Source organism: Pinus tabuliformis, chromosome 1_1 (genome assembly GCF_031772625.1).
Source record: "Pinus tabuliformis cultivar Carrire ecotype Pingquan chromosome 1_1, CPIR1, whole genome shotgun sequence".
In the NCBI taxonomy this organism is placed as follows: Eukaryota; Viridiplantae; Streptophyta; class Pinopsida; order Pinales; family Pinaceae; genus Pinus; species Pinus tabuliformis.
In genome coordinates this window covers 234,964,187-234,970,186 of record NC_142297.1, presented here as the reverse complement: position 1 = coordinate 234,970,186, position 6,000 = coordinate 234,964,187, and the positions used below count along the sequence as shown (strand labels likewise).

The 6,000-nt window shown below is 38.1% G+C and overlaps 1 pseudogene; it reads right to left on the bottom strand.

The window, feature by feature from the left end:
* Window positions 1-359: 359 nt before the first annotated feature.
* LOC149212387 (putative proline transporter 2) overlaps window positions 360-6,000 on the bottom strand; it is a 116,344-nt pseudogene continuing 110,703 nt past the window's right edge.

Sequence of the window (6,000 nt, the reverse complement as noted above, 5' to 3'; positions counted from 1 at the left end):
TTCGAACCGAGCGGAAGGACAAATAAACAAACGAAAGGTGACACCAACCGGCACAGGCCACGCAGTTACAGTGTCTCAGGCAAATACATTTTCAAAGGTATGCAAACGAAACCATAAGGGCGATTCAAGATTTTCTTTCCACATAAATTCACGGAATAAATATAATTATTAAAAGTCCATCTCAGCATTACAAATTATTGTTCAACGTAGCTTCAAACCCTACCCAGTTCACAGGCATAGGGATTGACAGGGTTATGATCAAAAGCCCGCAGTAAGAAGTTACCCAATATAGTACCCAACAAACAAACCAACAATCCATAAAAGAATCCAACGTAGTACAACCAAAGTAAAGAACAATTCTACTCGTATGTTATCCAGATTGGCCGGAAGCCCAACGCGTTCGACCTAACGAACGGCTCCACCTGCAAAGGGACGAATAGAGAAAGGGTCAGTTACCATCCATCGAAGAAAACCAAGAAGCTGAGAAATTGAAAGGGATTACTGAGAGAGTAAACAAGAAACATTACCTGAAGGTGAGCCGCAGCTGCAGAGCAAACCCCTCAAACGGACGAACCCCTGCTCACAGAGGAGCCAGGCTATTAGTCTCAAAACAAACAGTGAAAACAAAGTCTGGCAAAGAACGGGAGCTTACCAGCTAAGATAGCAGAGGGTCGAACAGAGCAAGCCACGCAACCCATCGAACTTGGAGGCTGAAGAACCGGGACTGTAACCAAAGTTCCATTAACTTTACAGTTCTCGAACAACCATGGACTCTTGAGAGAAATGAACAGACAGCACCCTGACGAACATCAAAGCCGGGAAAAAAATGCCATAATGACAGAGGAAACATACATATAAATAGTAACGTAGCTCAAACCTTACCAAAGCGACACCAGACAGTCGAAAACATACAGGCCCAGACTTGGAACAATAGAACCGCAACCAAATGCTTGCTACACAGTCGACCGAGCAGGTAGGCTTCGCATATTTCACCGCGGACATTACAACAGTCACAATGAAAATCGCCAGAGACTACAGAGCTAAACGACTAGGGTAACAATGACAACCCAAAGAGCGCGAACAGGGTAAAACCCAAGCTGAGGCAACTTTCCAGGATCTCGAGGAGGGATAGTTGTCCGCCCGATAGACCATCCCAGTACCCATGCCGTAACCCAAGGTGATTGTAAATCAAACCAAATTTATTACCAAATCAATTGTAATACTGCCCGGTTCATAAGAGTGTTACACGTCCGCTTTGGAACGGCGGGACCACGTGGGCTGGCCCCATTAGAGAGAAAGATAGAGATAAGGAAAGAGAGAGGGAAGGGAGGGTAGAAAATCATAATACCATGGTTAATCAATACCATGGGCCATGTATGCTTTTGATTATTATGTTATAGATATAGGCCTTCAATTATTCTCTTACAATATCATGGGCCAATACCATGGATTATTAATACCACATGCCCAAAAACCATAACTTATTTGAAAATCAAAATATTTTACAAATAATTTATTTTAATTAAATTTCATAATATTTTTTAATTAAATCTAAAAGAAAAAAGGTTATAAATACTATTGAGGTATATTAGAACTCGAGTGTACTAAAAATATTCCCACACAAACTAAATTGAGGATATGTGCACTTTAGTCAAGGATCCAAGGAAAGAGAGAACAAAGTGACTATTAATAATAGATGAAATATAGTGCATGATTATTTTAAGTTTTTTATTATTGTATTTTCATTAACATGATTGATCCAAAATATAGGTTTAATATTTTACAACCAATTATATATTTTTTACTTTAGTTAATTTCTTAAATGCAATACACCAGGATCATATTTAAGAGAAGGGGAATAGTGTGGGGGGAAGAGAAGGGGAATAGAGTGGGGGGGGGACAGAGAGGTGGGAGAGATAAGGAGAGAGAGAGGATGGGGGATAGAGAGATGGATTTGGACGGGGAAAGAGGGGGAGGGAAGAACGAAAACATTGACAGGTAGAGGTGGAGAGAGAGGGTGTGATATGGAAGAGATGAAGATGGAATGGGGGAGACAGGAGAGGAGGGAAGGGATAGAAAAGGAGAGGATAGAGATAGGGAATGAAGGAGAAGCAACAGATAGGGAGATATAGACATGGATAGGGGAGAAGGGGAGAGAGATAGTGGGAGAGAAAGAAGGGGAGAAAGAGGGAGATAGTGACATAGTTGGAGGTTTGAGAGACAGAGTGTGTGTGATGGGGCGCGAGAGAGAGGAAGGTGGGAGAGAAAGGGAGAGAGAGGGGAAACACAAGAGATGAGAAAGAGGGGGACAGAGAGAAGGAGCGATAGATGGATATAGTGACAGAGTTGGAGGGTGGAGAGAGAGTGTGTGTTATGGGGGTGAAGAGCGAGGTGGGAGAGAAAGAGAGAGAGAGGAAGGAAGAGGTAGAGGTTGAGAGAGAGAGGAAGGAAGAGGTGGAGATTAAGAGAGAGAGAGAGAGAGAGAGATGTAGTTTGAAGGGCAAGAAAGACATATAGAGAAAAAGGTGGAGAGGATGAGGTAGTGAGAGAGAGACAAGGCGGAGAGAGAGAGATAAGATAGTAAGAGAGGGAGGGACAGAGAGAAACATATTTATGGAGAGAGAGTTTGTGTTTTGGGGGTGAGAAGGAGAGACAAGGGGACATAGAGATATAGATGAAGGGGGGAGAGAGGGTTGAAGAGAGAGTCAAAGAGTGGGAGTGAGGAAGAGAGACAAATATGGAGAGAGAAGGGTAAGAGAGAGACACGAAGAGAGAGAAAGAGAGATGAATACACTACTACATGTAGGGGGTTTTAAGACAATATTTTAGTCAATTGTCTTAAGACATAATATTAGTTAAAAAAGAAATGTTCTATATTTCTCCTTCCTACAAGGGGGTTTGCTCTCTAACATAGGATTTCAAAGCTTCAATCACATTAAATGGTGGAAATTAAATTCATATCCAGTTGTTAACCACAATTTCAATATCTTAGTATAATTGGAATTGGCTTCCTTGATAAAAAGGAATTATAATAATGTATATGAATTTGAATTTACAACTGATTGGAAATTATGTCTTCATGAAGGTTTTACAAAAGATGAAAAATTGACATAGGTCCTGGCAACATGATATAAGCCAATTCTCAATCTATTGGTGATCTACATAATTATTTTATCCACTATTGGCTTTCACAATTCGAGTTGGCTACATCTCCTGTTGCAGCCCAAGAATTGTAGCAATTGGTATCCAAATTGGTGGTGATATAGTTCCTGAGGAAGCTTCATATCCAATGAATCTAAATCTGGTAATGAACTATTATGATCAACTTCATAACGAGCTGAAGTTACAAAAAGGTCTCTATCATTAGATGTTTTCTCGATAGTTAATCATTTTTTGGAGGCACACCAAACCACCCATCCTTCTTCCTATCAAGAATAAAATAATAAATTAGTGTAAGGCAAGTTTTATACCATTACTCAACCATTTCCAATAGAGCTACTTACTGAAATAAAATAAAATAAATGTAGTTCGTGCTTGAAATAGAAATGTGTGCACTCCTAGTATTTCTTCATTATCACTTGCCTTGGCTTGCATGATTCACTGGAGCACCTAAAAATGCAATAGTAGAGTCATCTTTATTTTTTTAATTAGAAACCCCTACCATATTTATAATAAATAATAATTGAAATAAAAATAAAATTCTACAAACTTATTAAACTCTCAATATAAAAATGCATAAAAACAAAACCAATATACTCTTTAATATAAGCATTATTTTTAATGATGATACCATCTCTATTTTTCATTGTTAGCATTGTTTGTTCCCAATCAAAGCACAAAAATGTCGTGAACGCTAGTTAAAATACTAGGTAAGTTTCAATCCCTTTTAAAATGAAAGTAAATCACTATTTTTCTATGCAGTGAGATGGGAAGTATTTGAAAAATCTTATTAAAAGAGTGAACAAAATCTCTCACTAAAACTTACAGAATCTCAATCAACATTAATACTCAACAATAATATGAAATTTTCTAAATCCCATATGAGGCTTTTATAATTATATATTTATTAATTTAAATATAAATATAAAAATTAAAGAATTATAATTATTATATTATAAAACTCATATAAGAAATCAGTATAACAGCTCCCTACACTAAGTTGTACATCATAAAAATCAAAATAAAAACCTTCAATAAGATGCACATGACAATAATGAAAATCAACATTGTAATTAAGGAATAACCGAAGCTATTGTTATAATTAAGTAGTGGTACGTAAATCCAACATAGGTTAATGAAAAGGAGAAACTAGTTATTCGTTTGTCACAAGTAGTCCAGAAAATGTGGCCATATATGAGCTTAAACTCTGGGGGAAACATTTGCTCATTGCTTGGGTTTAATTTTTAATGAGCTTGAACTTCACATAAAAACTTCTCACGGTGGGTTTATTTTTTAATGAGCTTGAACCCTGTGGTAACACTGCTCATGGCGGGTTTATTTTTTAATGAGCTTGAACCCTGTTGTAACACTGCTCATGATTGGTTTTTTTTTTAATGAGCTTGAACTCTGCTGTAACATTGCTCGTGGTGGGTTTATTATTTAACGAGCTTTAACCCTGTAGTAACACTTCTCATGACAAGTTTGCATGCCCCTAACATAATAATGCAAATTTAGGTGCATGCCCCCCAAGCTTCATTGCATTTATTGTGGTCATTGGAATGAAGGTTTACCTACGAGATCTTTGAAATACTCGACTTTGATTTTACAAGATCGTAATCAAAGACTCGATTTGGAAAGCGAGTCGTTTCATTTTTTAATGAGTTTTCAGAAGATAGGAACTATCCTCAAAAGTCACCATATTTACAATATTTGATAGAAAATCAAAAATTAAAGGATGATTAAGGTCGTTGGAATAATCTTCGTGGTAATTTAGGAGATGGGGACGATGGTGGTGATCTTCCATGGTGCCTCTCTTATCATCATTGACTAAATGATTCTTTTGTCTGTTGAGTGTACATGCGACCAAGGATTTGAAGAGGTACCATATTCCTTGTACCTATTTATCCAAACACTCGATGAGTGTTGACTTGAGTTTGCCCCCCACGCAAGGAAAATTGTTTGCTACAATATTTATATTAGGGTGATGATCCATGCGGACAAAATGTTCAGGAATCTTCTGAATCTAGAAGATATCATATTGCAGGTTCCCACCGTGGCCACTTCTGCCAGATTGGTTGGAGGTTGTAGGGAAAAAGTCCCCATGAATGTAGGGTCTTTTAGTAGCCCTACTCCGATATTTTGAGGCAAATGAGGGCTTCCACGGATCATCGGAATGTTGCTTATAACTTGTGAACTGTTAGGGAGAAATGTTTGCTGGTCGACGATTGTAATTTCTCCTTGAAAGGGGAATGAAATCTTCCTGAAGTAGGTTGACACAATGGCTGCCATAGCAGATATCCAGGGCCTTCCCAGTACGATGTTGTAATCGAGGTTTCTGTCAATTACTTAAACATCTATTTCTATTGTTTTGCCCCTCGGTTTGACTTGCAAGTTACTTAAGATCCCATATGGGGTGCATGTTCATCAATCAAATGCTTTTAATGTCATCGATGATCGCGATAAAGGTGGAGATCCTAAAGTTTTCCAGCAACTCATTGACATAATACATGTAGATGCCCCCTCACCAATAATTGTTCAATGAACAGTTTTGTTGTGGGCTTTCACTTGAATCGGGAAAGTCAGTTGAGCTGGTAACTGAGGGTCATATCCTTTGTGATCATTGGCCTTGTTGTTCGACAGCTGTGGATTCCTGTAATCTTTATTCCTTTTCGATATCAAAGCGTCATTTTGCTGCTTTGAAACCGACAACATTAGCACTTGGGACACAAAAGCATTGTCACTAGAAACCAGATTTGTTCCTGGATTTGGAAACGGATCAGCCAATACTATCGAGGTTTTTGAGTTCTTGAAGAATTTTCTAAGCTCAGCTTTATACGTACA